General features: G+C 38.2%; 1 long non-coding RNA gene across 1 annotated transcript; it reads right to left on the bottom strand.

Moving 5' to 3' along the window:
• Positions 1-3,683: 3,683 nt before the first annotated feature.
• Positions 3,684-20,587, bottom strand: LOC138068142 (uncharacterized). The gene is made up of 4 exons (XR_011142789.1): positions 20,392-20,587; positions 10,083-10,274; positions 6,315-6,451; positions 3,684-4,879 (listed from the first exon to the last, which is right to left on the bottom strand). It is a non-coding gene; the product is annotated as an uncharacterized lncRNA (long non-coding RNA).
• Between the last annotated feature and the right edge of the window lie 238 nt (positions 20,588-20,825).

The raw sequence follows: 20,825 nt of genomic DNA, 5'->3' as shown, positions 1-20,825 counted from the left end.
AAGGACCAAACCATGGTTATTTTATAAGTATACTGTGAAAGCCTGAGATGTCTCTATACCACTATGTAGACCCTTTTAAAAAGGATGGGAGAGAGATCTCTTTGCATTAAACTTCCATCTCAGTTTTCTCTTCAATCTCTCCTCCAGCAATAAATCCTCTGAGGTTTTCAAAGTCAGTAACTAAAGTGAGAGTGAGGAAATCCTTTCAACTAACCATTGAGTGAGTAGCTGCAGATTGTCAGAAGCATTGTCCTACTCTGAAAGCCTCTCAAAGCCCAACTTTAAGTTGTGATGAGGTTTAGGATTGCTCTGTAAACATGTTACCATGCTGAACAATTACAAGCTTTTACAGAGAAAATGTAAGCTAAATTAATCTCTGTGTTCCCCGTGATTTACTCAAGACTTTGTAATTTGCACACAGGTGGAAATACAACAGCATACCGTTTATTAATGCCTTCACAGTAGGTAGTTACCTGTATGTGAGGTGAAGCGTGACCTGGGAAAGGAGAAACTTGCCTGCAAGTCTGCAAGATAAGATGAAGCTGAGCTATGGATAAGGGAAATCTGATACCATTGATACCATAGTGAGTGATGCTATTCAGCTTGCTTTTTTTTTTTTTTTTTTTTTCAAATCATAAACCATCAGCTAAAGGATGAACTGCATTTTTGAGTAGTTTGGAAGAAGAAGAAAAATGAATCAAAACATCACTCCTTAAAGTGGTGCAGTTAGAATTCTTCTATAGTTTTAATACTCAAAATTGACAATGATTGTAAAACGTCAAAAACAGCAAGTAATTTGGCAATGTACCCTTTATCCTTCTCCCTACTCACAGTTACGGAAGAAATTTGTGCCTATTGTGTTTACCAACACCCTTCTGAAAGATGTAAATATTGATTATTAAAATATTATTGTTAAATCATTACTGCATTGTTACATAAATGCATTCATCAGGCTCATACCTCAGAAAACAAGCACTCCTTTATAGATGGCTGCAGCCCATTCATGGTGATATCTGCACAGCATTTCCCAGAAAATGGACACATTGGCCCTCGGCAGTGGACTTTGCGGTTTTCCTGAAGACATGTTAAATGATGTGTTGACAGACAGCTCTCTGTTGCCTTCAAGGACTCAGATCTTTATTCCAGCCACCAAGCAAATTGAATGCAATGCACTCAAGAATTGAACTCTTCACACAGTAGATTCAGTAATGAATAGTAATGAATGTTTGTTTGGCTTAAAGTAATAATGAGCAAACTCACAAATATCCAGATAAGGACCCAGAGGTTGGAACACTTGTGTCTAGATAGAAATCTCAGAGTCTTGGACTTGTACAAAGTAATTACTCGGTGGTAAAGTAGTACTCATTTATTTCTTTCCTCGTGACCACTAACATCTGTCAGTGTGCATCATTATAGCGCTTGAAGTGAAAAGCTTCCTTGTTGCTTTCTTCTTAGGCAATAAATGAAGTGGTGCTATTCACATTTTACAAATGAGAAACTTAGCTATACTGAACTTAAGTGTCTTGCCTTAAGGTGACAGAGGAATTAGTCTCAGCTGCTGAGCACTTAGCTTAGCCCAGTAAAAGAAATTGCATCTTAGGTAGCATGAAATATCTCATGAAGTAAAGAACAAAGACTAAGCAATGTTGTCATGAAAAGGAAAGATATCTCTGGAGGGTGAGTCATCACAAACTGAAGTCTGAAGTGAAATTGTATTTTAGCAAGGACAAGGCCAAAGGCTAACTGCTAGACTTAATGGAAAACATACAATAACATTGAAGGTTACATGAAATTTATAAGGTTTCATAAATAAGTAGATAGGGTATGATTCACAGCAGAGGTTTTAGATTCTTATGGCTGCTTTTGGATCAGGCTTAAGTGAAATAGATATGGTTTGTGGCTTCATGTTGAAACCATGTAAAACTTACACTTTTATTTGACTGTAATGTGAAAATCAGCCTTATATATTTCAAATTTCTGGAGATTTTTGAAACCCCAGACTCAAATCAAAACTCCAGACAGCTGACACTGCAAAATTTGAGACTAAAAGGGAATTTGGAGGATTCCCCAAAAGGGAATACAGGAGGCCCTACCTGTCAGAACATGGCCAAGCTTAGCAAACTTCCACTGAAAATAACTAAAAACTTGTGTATTTCGTCTTAATGGCTTTTGCTTGCATAAATAATCAAATTAACAGTGGTAGAAAGGAAAAGCAACAAGAGGAACAATCACAAGAACATGGTGCAAGACTGAAAGTTAATAGCCAGAATCCATCCACAACCACAGGTTGTAAAGTATACTTTTCCCCAAATGTTTAAACAATAAAAGTAGTTTTCGCAAATTTGCAGATCTTAGTAGTCTTGGAAGCGACAAAAATCACACGTGTAAAAACCAAAGCAAAACAAAAATTGTTCTGCACAGACTATAGTTTCATAATCATTTACAGAGACATCTGGTGTATAGATTGACAGAGGGCCCTTTTATGGTACTAAATAATACACGATTATTCATAGATTTTAAAGCTAGCAAATATCATTATGCTCATCTAGTCTCATCTCTTGCAGCACGCAAGCTAATGACTGTTACCCAATGATTCTTGCCCTGAGCCCAGGAGCTGTATTGTTTAAATAAGTATGTGTTCTCAGCCAAGTTGCTCTGTAGAGCTGATCTACCATCATTACTTTTTGCTACTTTATTGCTTTTGTGTCATTGGCAAATTTTACTAGCAATGATTTTATATTACCTTTCAGATACTTTTTATACCTGTTATTCAAGAGATTGAATTACTCTTGAATTACTCAAGTATATTTCAGTGGAAGGTTTGTTATGAACAATCCCAGCGGCTAAAGATTTCTTATTCAAGGTAACAATTTGTAATCTAATAGTTAACCATTCTTAACATATTTATATTCAGCTATATTAACTTTGTATAGACTTGTTTAAAATATATTGTTGTCTTTGTGATTAATTTCAAGTACCTTTAAATTTTAGTTGGTTTGGTCAATCGGATGTATGTGCTTTGAACTTCGTTATTCTGACTAACGTATAAATTTGTAATTAGATGGTCAGATGCACAGAGGTAACTGACATTTTTATTCTCCAATAAATTTGTAATATGAATGGTAATAAACAGATTAACTAGAAAACCTATTACTACATTTAAAACAATTTATGTCCCTTTTAATATTCTGGTTTTAGAGGCCTCTTTAAGTTTTACCGTTTAAGGTATTCTTCAATACTAGAGGTTAATTCCCCTAATAAGGAAAGATAGCATGTGCAACAGAATGTATATTCAAAGATCAGTTTTATTACAGAAATGCTTCACCTCCTAATCTTTGGAATCAAAAATATCCAGCTATAAATTACAATTAAATACCACTTATTTCTTAGACTTGGAGAATTCTCAGAATGAGAAGAAATTCCATTCATACCTAGTACTCCATACGAACTCCATTTGTAATGAATTTGTAACGAATATTAACTCCATTCTTAATTAGTACTTTGGTGATACACAGGAATACTTATAGTTTTTCTAAGCAACTCCAAACTCTGAAGTTTTCATAGCCACTACCAGCTTCTCCACCAAGACAGCAACACGGAAGTATCAAGGCTGAGCTCTTAAGCCCATCTGATACCGACTGAGCCAGCAGGAGATTGGGAATGGCAATTTTATATGTCTGCTTTCTGTTGCAAAGGAAGAACAGGAAGAAATTAAACAGTGTCTGCTGAGTCAAGAATCTTGTTTCAATCTGACATTTTATTTGCATTTACTTGCTCATATATTTTCTGCATGTTTTAAGTCAGAGTAGCTAAATTAAAACTCTATCTTGGACAATGCCTCTTAAAATAACATCAAAAGCTACTATATTGTCAAAGGATGTAGAAGAATGAAGAGCTGTGCAGTAGGCACTGGTCACAAGTTAAGTTACAGACAGAAGCACTGCAGCTGAAAAATGGAACAGTGCTGCACTAGTTTGGATATATGTTCAATTCCGTCGCCTTCCATATCCCTGGACAAACAAAACATATCCATATTGTCTATAAGAATTTTATAGAGAAAACCTGGACATACATGATCTGCAGGATCTGCATGATTTTTAAACAGATCTGTGGAGTAGGGAAAAACAAATAAACAAACAACAAAAAAAAGCACTTAAGACCTCCAATAAAGGTCTGCATAAAGCAAACAATCACAGAAGGCAGTACTTTTCCTTCAAAAGCTTCTTCTGAGGGGAAAATATGTGCAACAATTTAATCTGACTGGAGGTAGGTGAATATTGCAGGATAGGTAAACAAACAGGGAGACTATAAGTAGCTAGGTTGAACGTCCATATATGTTGTTCTTTTAGTGGTGGTCTGAATATTCCTTCAAATTGCTGCCTCAGGATCCTCATCTAGTGGCTCTGAGAATGAATTGACTTCATAACTAAAGAGGCAGAAGGGTGGTCAAAGAAAGGCAACTGCAGAAGAAAAACTAGAAGAAAATGCTCTAAATGACATTTAATTAAATATTGTATTATCTTCAACATCCGTATCTAAACGTATTCAGAACACAGTCCAAAACTTTCATTGTAGCGTTATTCGATACAGTCAGAGCGCTCTGCCTTGGTTAGCTGCATTCAGTCTAGGGTTGAGCAGGTATTAAGAAGGCTCCCGGTAGCTTTCTACCATTTATGCTTTTTATGAATTCAGGGCACTGCAGAAGGTCCATTTGGCTTCCTTACAAGAGGCATTGTGTAAAAGCACGTTCAGAGCTAAGCGAGTCGCACCACCGGGATCTGAGAAGCTGCTCAAACCAGAGACCACTAGTGACACTTGGCTGCTTCCTATGTATCACGCTGCGATCTCCATGAGACTTTTACAGGTCACTGATTTCCAACTGTTGAGCAAAGAAGGCAGCAAATAAGGAGAGGGGGAGGCAGTTATTCTACCCATCAGTTTCAACAAAGTCTACCCTTGTTACATGAAAATGTTTAGAGTTATTGCTAATTTTGCTTTAAGCAGCAGCTAGATACAACATTATTTATGACCTCGGTAAGTATGAACTGGAAATTAACCCATTTAGTATTTCTCTCTGCTAAAAATAAATAAACTAACTTCAAAGACTTTTAGAAGGAAATTTCTGTGACTTGTATGGGTTCATCAGAAGAAAATCATATGATAACTCAAGTGAGGTAATGTCCAGAACATCTACTGGCTTCTTCAGTGAAAGGATTTGATTCACTGCCATCTCACTCTTCAAAATAACGCGGAAAAAAAATTCCTTTCTAACCTGGGCACAGTGCAAGGCATCATTCATGAGTATACCGCAAAAAGGATTACTGTTTTTTAAGGACATGAGTAACTTACCTTGCATCTCGGTGTGCATATGGAATCAAGCAATCTCTTTTTGTTTGTTGTTTGTGTGTATGTTTGTTATTTCAAGCAAATGGGGGAAAATCCTTACAAATTCTTTCTATAATTCTTTACTTGCACAAATTCAATACAATGGAAGACCTATATTTTTAGGCATTGGCTCCAATAAATGGTATTTTAATCAATACCTTACAGAGTCTGAGTGCCTTTCTTACCAGGATCATAATGAACACCAGCCCCAGTGCTTTGCAGCAGTGCAGCATACCCTGTTTCACAGCTACTCTGAAACAATATCAACCCAAAATAACTAGCTGAATGACTATTACATTATTTCTCACCAAAAACTGGTTATTCAAATTGAAGTTTCTAACTAAATCATTTCCTCTCTCTCATTTACTTAAGTTAGGAGAAAACTGACTGCTTGAACTCTATTTAAAGAGCTCTGCTTAAAAAAGATCTGTTTAATTTTTATATTTGCTAAGGCAGCATGATGGTGGCTTATTCTCTGAAATGTCTCTTACTTCCAATAACATTTTCTGGAAGGCAGGTATTATCACCAGTGAACACGGACTTCCAGTGCTCATTCTGAAAGACACGTGCCATACACTTCATTACTTCAATTGAGAAAGTTACTGGTGCTCAGCAAGGCACGAGGGGTTACAACATTAGCAACTCATGTCATCTGAGATTAATATGAGATCACAGAACCCTCCTCCTGCCAAAATAGTTGTCTATAATAGAATCTCAAATTCCTTCATCCAAATTGGTTTTAAATGATTCCAAATATCCACCTGTTGCCTAGGGAGCCCTTTATGTAATTTAACAGGATGCAACATTAAGATTTTTTTTTCCTAAGAATCAGCCTAAATGTCCCTTAGCTTACTTTCACTCTATTACTCATTGTTAGACTTCTTCAGATCATCCTAAACAAGTTTCCATGGTTACCAGCAGTCACATACCTACCAATGAACAACAGCCCCAGCAAAACTTCCTCTCGCTATTCACTCATTTTCAACATCTTCAGTGCACTGCTGTTTATGGACGAAATGCATGTTGGAAGTATCACAGTAATAAGTTAGGAATAGATAAGGTAAAACTGTTGCAAGAAACAGAAAGATTTATAAAATAGCCACTTAAAGATGAAAATTGCATTTGTACCTGGAAACAAATAAAAAAAAAATTGACCAGACGTATTTTTCCAAGTTTTTATGGCGACAATAAACCAAGAACCGTGTAATATGTTCTGATCATCTGTTTTAGACAGACTCAAAATACTTGTCTGGTAAAATTATTGCTTTATATAACAGTTTGTTCTTTTTATTTTGATAAATGACCATGCTGGTTTCTTAGTAGCAACGGTTCCTTCAGCTACATTGGAGAGAGTACATTTTTTGGAACTGCTGTTACCTGCTGGTGAGAAAATGACTGTCCTGCCCATGCATTTTACAGAATGCAATTAAATCCAGTCCTAAAATAGAAAGTGCATAGTGCAGCTTTTAAATGGGCAAGAATTTTTGAGTATCCTATTCTTATTTTCCTAATTCAATTGCATTGAATTCCATGTGAATCTCCAAACAAGAAAAAAATCATTTTGTTTGAAATTAATTTACTATATAAGCACATATTCTCACTAAATATCTTTGGATGCACAGCTGCTTGCCTCATAACTTCTCCTAGAAGCTTAGACACAGCTCTTACAGCCTAATTTTTTTTAAAGCTTGGTGCACTACGCTGTATATATGTCTTTCTGTGTTTCATCTTTTCATTTTTCATCTATAGAGTTTGGTCACAGAACAAGGATGCATGAGAACATAACTTTTTTTTCCCAGGTATATAAGCCAAAATTGTAGTCTCCAGATAAGGGAACTTAACTGTAGCAGAAGCTCAAAAATTGTGCTCTTTCTGTCTAAAGCAGAAGCAGAAAACTGGTGGAGCCAATTTGGATCTGGAAGTCAAGTTTCTCTAAAAAGTGATGGAATAAGACTACAAAACCCTCAGCTTCTCTTCTCCTCCAGGCTCAAACACCTCAGCCTATGAGAGGCAGAATAACGGCAACTAAGCGCAAGCTGCCAATCCAATCCACACTTCAGACAAATTGGATCAGGACAGAGGGACGTTAGATAAAATGCTGGAGTTTCCATACATTCTGAAAAGACATCTTAGGATCCTTAACCTTCTCTTGGAAAGTAGGAAGAACTAGGAAAACAGAACACCTCATTTCAAGGACAGTATGCTATGAACACAAAAACTGGGAGCTAATGTTTTAGGAAATATTTTAAATCTATAGGAGGAAAGAAGGTGCTTTTATTTCCAGCCACCAAACTTAAAGCTGCATGTGTGAAAATCCCTTTAAAACCTACATGGGACAATAGATATTAAAGTGGCAGCTAGATTTTCAGTGAACATCTGCCAGGAATTTGTATTCAATTATGTGAACTGGACATATGAATTGAGTTATATTATGTGAAAAGAGTCTGGCACACAGAACTTCTGTAAAAAGCCAAGGAACATAATGCAGAGGAGCCAGGAAAATATCTTTCAAACTAAGGTAGAAAGCGAAAGGAAACAAGATCAGAGAGTTGTTGCATGTTGTGTCTGGTAACACAGGACAGGAAAAGAGAACTCTTCAGAGCATTCATGAACACATCTAGAGCTTAGTGTCATGCTCCAAAAATAAATCAGAACAATCTGTAAACAGATTGTAAACAGATGTAAATTGGATCGGGCATCCAACATTCAGAACACTAACACAGAGAGATGTGAACTTGTTTAGGAGTTTCTACAATAATTATCCTTCTAGCTCTTTGCAAATGACCTTGAATTGTTTGCTTGAATTCCAGATAATCTTTTGCTGCTGCTAGACGAGGTAAATTGTATATGTAATGACATTCTGTCATGTGCTAGGTCAGTTCACAACGATAAAATCATACTGCTGATGTTTTTTCATATTTCAATGAACTCTGCAAGAAATTCTTTTTGCCGTTAGAACTTCATTGTATTTCCTTATCAATGGAGTTGAAAAATGTAAAAGGGTACTAGGTAGTTACAAGGTAATTGCACATCCAATAAACAGCTCAAACTGCCAAAATCCCATGCACCAAAGCCTGCACTTCCCTAAGTAGATCTTTTTGTACTTGATGCTAAATTGCTTATTCCTGTGACCCTCCAGCCAAATCTCTCATCTTGCTAGATCACCTGTGTCAATGATACAGGAACTGCAGTTGCTCAGTAATTTCAAGTTTGTCCTTTTTCCCAGAATCTATGTCAAAGAACAAGTTAGGATGGTAAAAATAACAGGATCCTAAAAATGGAACTGAAAGACAAGTCTGAGAAAAGTTGGAGGCTTTAAGCTCTCAACCTAACTCTCCCAGCCTAGCTTAGGATCAAAAAAAACTGTGTGTTTAATATGAAATCTAGAAGTTGCCTTGGGTATTATTGCTCCGTGCAGCTGTGGACTCAGAATTTCTAAAAAAAAGACTGGGACTTGGAGAAAGACAATCAAGCAAACAAGACCAGCAGTGTCCAGGGCAAGTTGGAGGGCCTGTGACGCACCACAGGAAAACTACAGAGCAAGTCTGGGTGATGACTTTGACCAACTCTATCTTTGACCTTTCCTTAGGCTTTGTAATTATTGTGATTTTCTTTCATTTTATTGTGGTTTTTCAAAACGTATCTGCACTTTACCAGCACTCTGTTTGCCTCACTAGAAAGAATCCAAACAAACAAGCAGAAAACAAACCAAAAGCACAACCCCAAAGCTTGAAACTATATTTTAGAATTTAAAGCAGGAACGGCCAAGTCCTCTGCACTCAGAGGTCTCTCTTATTCCCAGCTATGTGTGCAGAGGGCAGAAGGCAAACAAACGTAACCATGTTCCTATGGTGCTGCATCTGACCCTGCCAACCCAACCACTGTCTGTTGCTGTCCACACACATACCCAGGCCAGCATACAGCCGCACCCGCGGTGGGACTGGTCTGCCGACAGCCCAGCGCTTCTGAGGAAGCCACGAAAGTGCTGGGCAAATGGGGTCTGGAGCCCTGCGCTGCCCTCCCCCATAAACGGGTCTAGTTCACGCTGAAGTGAAAGACAAGCTACTATTAAACAGAGAATCTAAGGCCATAAAATCTCGGCTTTCCAACACACATCATAATATTTCTGTGTTATCTATAAAAGAGAAAAGAGATTTACAATGCTTTCTTCAGAAGTAAAGCAGAGATGGAGACTGAAACACACATTTTTTGTCCCTGTAATTGAACACTGCTTTATGATCTGAAACCAGCATCTGTCAAAGTTATCACTCATATGTGCAAATGAACTACACTGAAAGACTGAAAGATTAGCTAAACCACTGTTTATTCAGTTACCTGCTGTATCCCTACTTTATCTAGATAAACAAGCCAGATTATCTTTTGAAAACTGTCAGTCTGAAGAACATGAATCCTATGATCAGCAGCTAAATTAAACAGCTAGATTTCTTTGAGTAGTCGTGATATGCAAGTTTCCAAGGGCCTGCAATACTTCTAAAATAGCACATTTAAAACTTTGGCATTTTAAACAAGCTTACCTTAAATTTTTAAGAGCCTGAATATGCCTACAAATGAATAAAGTTCCGTCTAACACTCTTTCAACAATTATTTTATAAAGCAAAACATTTTATGTACATAAACTGAATGGAATCATCGCATAAATAAGCGGTACCGTGTCCAATAATGCAGGATTCTCTTACCTTAAATCACAGGCAACACAAAATGGTGCAAAATTCCTCTACTTCATCCTGAGCACCGTGTTCTCGGCATAATGTCAGAACAGGCTACAGAAACTTCATTTTTCTGTGCTGCCAGCACTGTTGCCTTAATAGTTCGGAGGCTACTTCCGCGTTAGTACTTCCATGTCACTGACAGTGGTATAATTCATTTCACTGGAAAGGAGATACTACAACATGTCAATGGTGAAAACAAGAGGAGACTTTTGCCCAGGACCAACAGCATTTGCAATTAGAAAATGTGCTTTCTGAGTGGATCTGCTCAGTGACAGGCAGAGCAGATGTACTTGAACACAGAAACCACCTGGCAAGTGTCACTTTACAGTCCAGCATGTGCAGAAATACTTTCAGAAATGATGAAATTTACAGCACTACTGGAATCATATACTTTTACTACATGAGAAACTGGCAGCGATAGCAGCTGCAGGACAAAACTTCTACTGGACAACTACATCCTTTTGGAGATTTAAAAAAAAAAAAAAGGGCTCATATATTCAGAAATTAGAACCAGAATATGATATGCATGTGTCATAGGGCTATCCACTAGTTTAGCAGTTTCAATTACCAGCACTAAAGCAATAGCAATGTTTACATTTGGCTTTTGGACAGAGATTTTTATTAAAAAACAGAAAGAAGAAAATGTATTCTACATAAGTCTCCATCTTCCTTTAAGTAACAGACAGCATATTGAACAACTTTGACCTTAAAATACCAAGACAAAATATATTATCCTGCTAAGTAACAGGTTGTGGTTTTGCCATGGGTTCCTCTATGAGGAATAACATGGAATAACTGTCCCAGAAACAGAATAGAGACTCTTGTGAGTGTTCAGGAAGGCTGCTTATGTGAAACAACATTTTCGTAGCATAATACACCCCTTGATTTACCATTGGATGCAATAACCTTTGCTCAGCAATGAGACTAGTAAGGCATGGTACAGCTGCTCCCGTAGTCTGAAAATTTGTGTAGCACAAATAAGAACTGGCTTTTTGCAACAGCAAGAAAGCAAGTCATGACCCCAAGCCCAGAGTGAGTCACAGTGCCTTTTTCCTGCAGACATTACGTGTGTTTTGTGACAAGAGGATAGATCAGGCTCATCACTGAGGTCAACTTGTTTAGCTGCGACTGTTTAAGCAGCGTGCATTTGCTGCACCATTCCCATTTAGCACCATGGCACTGAGCCGGCCCTCGAGGAGCTCCACGACAAGGGCAGTGGGAAGGATTCCTCAGAGCATCTCTATTTCCCAGGCCCATCAGGAGCAATGGCAAACGCTTCCCTTGCGCCATTAGGCCTAGGGCCCAAGCTGTACTCAGCACAGCACATTTGCCCTAAGTAGAGTCATTCTGAGATTTGGAAAGCTACTTTTTAGAAAGTAGATCTCTAGCAGAACCACTGCCATCTTCGACTCGCTTGACATGCCTGTGCAATACGAGCATGCTTTACAAGACAGCTCTGCTATATGATTAAAATGCTTTGTGCTGAATGTGGGAGAGAGAGGAGGGGTTTTATGCTGCAGCTGCAGGAGGGAAAGGATCATGGGTTAAGCTTAGATAGACAGAGCATTTACTCTGATGCTTGAAATTCAACTTTGCTTAGATTACAGCTCAGATTTCATAGCATCAAAATCCCACAGTGATTCCTGAATGAAAACAGAACTGGCAGAAATTTGACTTAGTGCACTGCATGGATGATCTCCTGAACAATTAGCTTGCAAAATTTCAATGTTATTACAGCTTAGATGAGAAAATAAGTACAACCCAAATGAAAAACCTCTGGATGTAAGTGAGAGGCGAGGATTCAAATGTGCAGTTCCTCTGCAAACAGAGTGCCCAGTTCTGAGCCCCAAAGAAACCCCCACATGCACCGGTGATGATCTGCACTTGCCCTTGTTTGAGGCACAGTAAATCTAGCCTGGCCTGCCCTTTACACCAGTGCGAATACCGCACTGAGCTCGGTAGAGCAGATTAGCCCTTCTCAGCTTCGAAGCAGATTTACTAGGGGACCACTGGGCTTTTAGCCCTTCCATCTCACGCGGTGACACCTCCCCATGCTGTGCATGTTTGGCTTCCTGCATAAATGACACCCCAGCTAGACAAGTAAGCGTCATGCATTGGGTCTGGACTCATGCAGAAAGCCCGGCCTGTGCAGATACACTACAGAAATCAACTGCACGTATAAAAGGTGTCCTGACATTACTGGATGCTGCCCACAAATCCAGGCTCCCACCTCATTTGGAGTCAGGCTGCACCTCTCCTGATAAGTCGTATCTCTTCAGATATGCCATCTCACTTTCCCACATAGTACTGAGGGAAATAAAATGCAAAATAATTGTGGATTTCTATCTAAGCAGGTCTGCAGCCTCCAGTCAGTGATATTTGAAGTTCCTGTAGCTCACATCAAGAAAGGCACTGCACACATGCACTAGAGACAGTCAAAGAGCCACTCAGTCTAAAACAAGATCTGTTTTGGATAGGGGCAAGGGCAGTAAGAACAATTTGCAGGCCGTCTCCCCCAAAACACGCAGAGTCAGTATTCCCCTGCTCTCTGCTCTACCGCACGGTCACCCTAGCAACATCAGCGCTCGAGAGCGATGCATTAACATGCTTAAGAGAACAGCTATTTTTTCAGTGTTTTAGATAGTTTAGAATCTTAACTAGGAATTTATTGCAGCTCTGCAAGCTGGGACTGAAAGGTGCAAAAGGCTTTAATACAAATATAAATGTCCCAAAGGAAATTTCTCTGTCAGCAGTGAAGCACTTCTTGGCAGACCTGCTTCACAAAAAAGCTCGAGGACTCTGCAGCTCCTCGCCCGCAGGCTCGGGAGCAGCGCCTGGCTGCGGCAGGGAGCATGGGCTCCAGCCAGCAGCACAGGGTGGGCACGGGAGCCTTCCGCGCCCACTCCACTCTACCCTGACCCCTTTGCGGTCGTCACCCTCTTTCTTCTCATTCCACATTTCATTATGCTTTGCACTACCAGAAGAGCATAACGGAGGATTTATGGAAGAGGTGACTGACCTATTTTTGATATTTGTTTTTACAGAGGGTACGTTTTTTTTCCTTGAAGTTTTACATCACTTATTCAAATAATTCTCTAAGCATTGTACCAGAGCTGGAAATAAAACTGGAGGGCGATAATATAAATGGATATCTGGAATCCCTAAGCGTAAGCAAGGCAGAAAGAGCTCATTTTTTGCTCATTTCTTTTCCAAATGAAGAAAACATCTCTTATTTTTTTCCAACTCTGCTTATGAGATAGGACAGCAGGAAGGTAGTAGCTTTATCCATAGCCAATCTACCTTACCATTATGAGCATCTAACTTAAGCATCAGGTTGGTCCTATCTCTGCAATGGATCTGAAAATGGCTTTTGTAACATTTATCAGTAGATCTCACACTGCCTATTTAGGAACCTGTTTTCAGAACCATGTTTAAAGAAATAGCAGAACTCTCCAAACGTGAATGCTCAGCTTTTTGAAGTTGGAGATATTATACCTTTTCATAGTTTCAACTGACTGTACCTGAGGTCAGCCTAGTCCTCTTCTTTATAGGTTCACTATATTCTTGGCAAGCTTATGGGAAATCTTTAACTCAAACATTTTTCATCATGATTGAACTCTCAGATTTTTTTTGTTTTATTTTCTGTAGTTTCCTGCAATTTTTTTTAATTTCACAAAGGATGGAGAAATAAGTGCTTGCCCTAAGTCCCTACAGGATAATTATCAAAAGAACAGGTGAAGTTGACCTCAATTATATTTGCTTTCCGTGATTTGCCTGGTACAAAGTAGCCATTTCTGCTTGGTAGTGAATTTAGCTCTCTTTGGTATGAATTGCAACACATCCAGAGACTACATTTAGCTGAGAGCCTAACCTGCAAAAATAATGATTTGAAATCAATATGCTTACCAAAACTTTTGTTGAGATAGATCTTTGCCCCATGGAGTAGGCTGCCATAAGGTATGTACCTCATTTAAGCCCTTAAAATAGGAAGCTAGTTATAAACAGGCATTCTGGTGGTGAACGCTAATTCCAGTCAGGGCTTTCAGCATTACTCCCTTTTTCTACACCTGATTACCTAGCGAGGTGGCTTTCTGCACCGCAGCACTTAGAGGCTCTCCTGCAGGGACGCGGATTCAAAATGGCTCCAGTGATTCAGAGGATTGACTCCTCTGAATTGACAGAGGATTTTTACATGCAATTGTAAAATCCAGCTTGCTGTAGATGGCATTTCTAAGTATAAAGATAAAGCAAAGAATATACAAGGACCTTGATTTGGATTGAATTGCTGCTACTTCCTTTAAGGAAATACGTAAGATCAGATTCTGACACTTTTCCTCCTCCCAGCACCCATTCCAACAAATTTTTACATTGCTTTTGTTTTGCAGTCTAATAAGTCACAGTTAGCCATGCAGGCTGATGTAATGTTGCTCTGATGCTCTGAGACAAGTGCTAGTGTGTTAGTTATGAAGATAAGAGCGTACAGGCAAGCACTCATTAGCGTTAACTAATGAATCCTCTAACAAAGTCACACACAATTGAGAGGAGTGTAAGTTACTGAAGCCTTGAGGCTTATCGCACTGGTACGGTGGGCTTTCAAGGAAGTTTCTTTTTTTGTTGTTTTGATTGAATGAAACTATTCACTGCCTGCCTTGCTCTGGAAAAGACAACAGTCCCTGAGCGTGGTTCCAGAGAGCTGTGGTTTATGGGAGACCTCACTTTTAATTGGAACAAAAGCCAGGTTTGCCTAGGAGTGATCTGAAATGCAGTCTCACTATGTTGTACCAGCAATAACATGATGTGATCCTGCAGAGATATACCAGTGTGTTTTTCTAGAAATATGAGTGAACTTCACAGGCACCACTGAAAGGCCTTAAAAGCTAAATGAAGTAAGTCTTTGTATTTAAAAAAAAAAAAAAATCCTTTGAAACCCTGAGAGAAAGTTTAGGTAAGCTTTGGTTTCTGCAGAGGCTATGAAACATAATAGAGTATAGTGAGTGAAAGTATCGTGGAAGGCTGGCACGAGCCTTTCATTTTATGAACACAATGTTTCCCCTTGTTTCACAGTTTCTTTGTAAGAATGCAGATCCCTTTTCATTGATTGTTAAGAAATCTTTTATTTGTTTTTTTTTTTTTTTTTTAGATCCACTGATCTATGGGAAGGTATCCCTATACCTTCCCATTTGAGAGGGAATCTCCACAAGGGGAGGACAGCTGCTTCTTTATTTTTGTGTTCTCTATTCCATGTTGTGTTTCTTTCAGAAGTCCTAAACTGTAAACCACTTATAAAACCACAAACTAGATCACGGCCCAGCCGGGTTGACATTTTGCACTGTTAGGAACTATTACAGTAAATATACTTCAGTGGGTAATGAGCCCATATTGTGAAAAGAATAGGAAAAGGAAAACAACCCTTCACTCTCTCAAAATCTCTGGTGCAGCAAACCAGACCATTTTTACCAAAAATGCAAAGATATATTTCTTAGGAATAGAATTAAAATGTTAAAAACTCTCCTCTTTCTTTTAAGGGACAGAGGGAATGAATTCAAAGCTGGCTGACAAAGAGAAAAAGAATAAAATCTACATGCAAATATTATAATTTAGAATTTGCTTGATTTTAGCTATTATCCTCTTGTTTTATAAACTTAATAGAATTGGAATATAATGTGAAAATTGAAAAAGGGCTCAAGACAAATTGAATACCAACTCTACAGTACTTTCAGTTCAGGAAGAAAAAAAAACAAAAAAAAAAAAAAAGAGAAGGTTCCTAGTGAGGACACACCTTCCTGGACTAGCAAAGAGCTCCACTTACTGGCAGATGCAGCGTCTGAGTTATTGTTTTCCGCTTAATTACCCAGTCAAAAGTAAGCAGCGACAAATCATTTGCCTAGAGGATCAACCCAGAATAAAAGAATTATATTGCTTGAAAGCACCTGGTGACAGCTCACATCCTTTCAAATATACTTCCTGGTTTGAAATGAAACTTCTATCACAAGCAAGCACAAGGCGAAAATGTAAAGTGGCACTTGAGCAAAGTGGTGAAGCGTAGAGTGCAGAATGACGCAAAGCCCACCAGAGTCTTTCCACTGCTGTCAATAGTTTTTGGCTCAGCTCCAACGTGAAACGAAGGGTAATATTTTGACACCATCAGTACTTTTTGTGAACACCAGGTTATTGAGGTCTGACATATCAATATCTCGAGATCAGAAAATCTGTCCAGATTATGCATGATCTGTCTAGGTTTTGGCATACTGTAGCATATGAATGCAGGTTACAGACCTCATTCCAAGGCAGCTCAGTGCTGCATAAAACTATGCTGCTCTTGGTAAATCGTTTTGTAAATTGCCTTTATGAGTATTCTCCTGCATCTTTATCTTTCTTCATAACATTATTCTTTTCACCTTTACAGCAAAGTTGAATATGGCCTGTAATTTTACTCAACATTTCTTCAAAAGTACATAATCAGTGTTCACTCATGTGGATGAAACTACATTTCATGGTGTACAACAGGATATTTTGCATGTAATTAATGATCAAAAACAAATTTGGTTTGTGCCAGAAGTGAGCATAAAAGTATACCACTCTGTACAACCATTTCATTATAAAATTAAAATTGATTTTCTGATGCTTGGATGCTGTGGAATAATACAGTGCTGGAGGACTAACTGGAACAAGATATAAGTGATAAACTTTTAGGAGAAATAGCGCAAGAACTTGAGATGAATTACAAATATTTTAAAGGACATTAATTCTAAACTATTTACACGTCATTAACTCAAACTATATGAAGATGCATATATCATAAGCAGCAAAGTTTACTTAATGAATTTTACCAAGATCACTACAAAAACATTCTAATTTTTTAGATTGGCTGTCTGAATTGATTCGATTATTTGTGGCAAGGCTTTTTAATCAATGAAGAACAGACTGTGGAACATAGCTGGAACTTCATACACTATATTCACGGTTTGCCATTTCACAGGAGCTGATGCTAAACTGGAGTTACTTCTATCCTTTAAATCAACATACACAGCCCAATAAGCATATAGTCCTTAATGAGCCAGTGGACTAGCAATGCTCTCAGTTCCAGGAAGCATTTGAAGTGGAAACTTTATCATACACAGTGTTCAACTGGCATGGAGTTAATCATAACTTAGGGGTGTTCCTAAATTCGGGATTTGGTTATCACATTTATCCCAGATGCAACGTAAAGAGTTTGAAAGCTCAGTTCATTCCTTTTCTATGTTGAGAATTGTTTCTTTCCAATCAAACTATTCATGCTTTGACTAAGTGGGTGTAGGTTTCACTTATCACGATGGCCTCTCTTGTCTTTTACAGTTAAGACCGGACTTTTCAAAGATATGCAGGAGTAATGGCACTATACTTGAGATCAGAGTCAGGCCCAATGCAGGGATTTGCTGAAAAACGCACACAGATGGGAAAGTAATAGTATCCTCTTTGTCTGCCCTGTTTAATTAGCTCCCTGGCAATGCTATTGCAAATGGAAACCTATCCTTCTGGTGCTTCAATCAGCATCTCACATAAAACACTCATTTTCTAAAAACACTCCTCTAGGAAATGTGCCTATAGGAACTCATTTTAAATTTTGAATTAATACGCACTGAAACTCTTCCTTCATTACTCAGTTCTAAGTCTGAATTGGTTTAAGGAAAAAAAAGTTCAATAATTAGGCAGCATTCACTCCCCTGATCAAAGCATACTGGTAAGGTAATAAGTAGCAACATAAGATGGATAAGCTTCCTTGACAGAGAATTGAGAGACTTAATTCTTTTTCACTACTGAATATTACACAAATGGCCTCTAGAGGGATCCAGGTTATTGTTTTTCTGCTAAAATCTCTTAAACTACGTGTGTGTGTGTGTGTGTGTGTGTGTGTGTGTGTGTGTGTGTGTAGGTTTGCATTTATGTATTATTTGGTTGTTAATGAATCTTCCATCTAGAAATAATGATGCAAACATTGTACATTAATGGGTGGTACAACTGAAGAGTTCATGGTCAGGAATTATAAAATCTGAAGGGCAAGGTAGAAGTCTAGTCTCAAACAAATCAGTTCACATCACATTGAAAGAAACAATACAAAACCAAAAAAGTGTCTAGATATTTAGCTGTCTAGCTGCGACCCGGATAAACTGGTGAGTCTGCACAATTAGGTGCGGAATGCAGTAAGAATTAGGCTCCTGTTTCATGAAAATAAGCCATAATTTCCCATTTCAGCTCCTAGAATAGGAGAAAAGTAGCTTGCCTCTAACTTACTGTCTCCATCTTGGGCTCTTTTTGCCTGAACTATTTCACCTAGTTTATATGCTTATTTTTAATAAAGCATGCACATATTTAAGAATTCCAAGTTTAGCAAAGGGCAAGACTTTTGTTGTACCTTGGTTCCATCTTCTATATTCTGTATGTTCTATATTCTGTCTTAGCCAAGCAATGGACATCTATATTGAGATGACGTTTTTCAGGTAGCTTCAAGCCAGCTTCAAAATTCAATCTAGCAAGCTTGTGGGCAGATTTTACTGAAGATGCATTTCACATGCAATCATATGTAATTGCGACTGCAGACATGTTCACCTGTGTCTGTAGAGCGGTGATAGGAAGTCCTAGGCATGCTCTAGCTCTGTTTGGAGCTACATCTTCAGGTTCACACTCTGTAAAAAGAGCACTACCATTTTCAGGGACCCATTGGTGCCCATGAAAATATTACGTGAAGTTAGCTAGCTAATTTTCTCTTCAATTTCCAAGTGAATGAGTGGTTTGAGCAAACCAAGACAGAGAGGAAAAGGTGTAGCAGAAGGGTTACACCAAGGCATCCTTGACACCCACACTGATGTGGGAGCAGCAGGTCACAGTCCTGCCATTAGAGATAGTTTGCTGAAACTGGGCCGCGTAAGCAGATTCCCTTCCAATTTGCAAAATATTGTATTCTGCAAAAGCTCTCCAAACTTTTGTTGTTCCTTCTGTCAGAATACTGATGGAGGTTCTGATAATACAAAAGCTGATAGCACATCAAGACCGAACACCAGTTCTGTGGCATGGGCATTTGACTGGGGTAGAGGAAATGTCACTTCATATAACATTGAACACAGCACCAGATCCACAAAGATATTTACTGTTTCTGATGTGCCTTGTTCCAATCCACAAAGTGTAAATAAATCATCATCTTCTCCCTGGCAAGAATTTTGTGAAGATAATTCATCAGGGGGATGAGCTTAGATAAGTGACTAGGCCATGAACTCAGGTACAAAAACGCAACAGATTAAAATAGTTTTTAGGTAAAATGAAAGACAGGATCGTCCTGCAATGGAACAAATGAGAGTTTTTGTCTCTTATGTGAAAGAGAGCTTGTGTGGTTTAATCCTCCTAATGCTGATTTTTCTCTTTTTCTTCTGTTTTAATTTCAGTTTGCAATTAAAAGAAAAACAATAATTAAAAATGCAAGTATAAACTAGGTAAAAATGCCTTATGCTTTGTTATGTGCTTTGTATAATATTAGAAAAGCTTCAGAGTTAAACACTTAAACTCTGTCCTGAGGGTAAAATAATAAAACAAACTACTATAAACTGGAGTCTAAACAACCATTTCTCATTATAACACACGTGTTGCTAGCTGAATTACTTGATTATACCTTGCACAGTTTAATAATCTAGACCATGGCATATCTCTTGAATGAACTACCTTCAAAACCATTATTGTAAGATTCCAAATGATAAATGATATGAAGTGTTTTTCTATGCAAGGATTAAGTAATATGACCCCTCACTAAAACACAAATCTATCATTCACTGTCCAGCAAACATATTCTGTTCCTCTCTAGTTGGAATTCACAAAATATTTAAAAGGTTAGCTTTATTTTTATTATTGTTACATTATTATAATTACGGAATTTGAATGTGTACATATGTGTCTTAGTTAATCTTTATATATTATTATATGCTGGTCTAGAAGCATTTCATAAGCAAATCTTACTTATTACAATTCCAGTGGATTTTCTTTTACGACTTCTGATGTAAAAAAAACTTTAAACTATTGTTTTCCTCAAACCCTACTTAGTGAAGTTATCCAGTGAGACTCTTCTTAAAGGTCAGGTCTACTTGCCCAAAAAAGAAGAGAGAAGGAACCCCCAGACGTTAACAAGAGAAATCGCTACCCTCTTTCATGTCAGTTTGAGTTCATTACATTTTTGTATTGAAAGTACAGCATACCCTTCGCATAACACCATGAAACATTTTGCACACAGAATACCACTAGTACAGTGGTTTACCTTGCAGTGGGAGACTTTGAAACTTCACTCATGTTGGGTTTCCACTGTCTTCAACTCAGAGGTCCTGAAGATCACTTGAGCAAGTTATATCCTATTAGCTTCACTGGGCTGTATCTTAGACCCCATATGTGGCAAAAAATGCTGGATTTCTCTCATCATACATTAGCACAATTCATCCTGACTGGAGCAAAGAAAGCATATCAGACCACTCCTGTTTAATGAAAAAAAATCTAAGGGTAGAGACCATTATCACTGTGAATTCTCCAACTTGGAAAACAGAGCTATGAAAAGAGACCCAGCAGCAAATTAATACGCTGCTATTGAAACAACATTGAAATAACTATGACATTAACAAGTCAAAAGAGGAACCAGATGAAGGAATTTGCAGTGGAACACAAAACCATTCCTCTCCAGCCTCACAGCCGGCTTAAGCC

Source organism: Struthio camelus, chromosome 9, assembly GCF_040807025.1.
Source record: "Struthio camelus isolate bStrCam1 chromosome 9, bStrCam1.hap1, whole genome shotgun sequence".
In the NCBI taxonomy this organism is placed as follows: Eukaryota; Metazoa; Chordata; class Aves; order Struthioniformes; family Struthionidae; genus Struthio; species Struthio camelus.
This window is presented reverse-complemented; position numbering and strand designations above follow the sequence as displayed.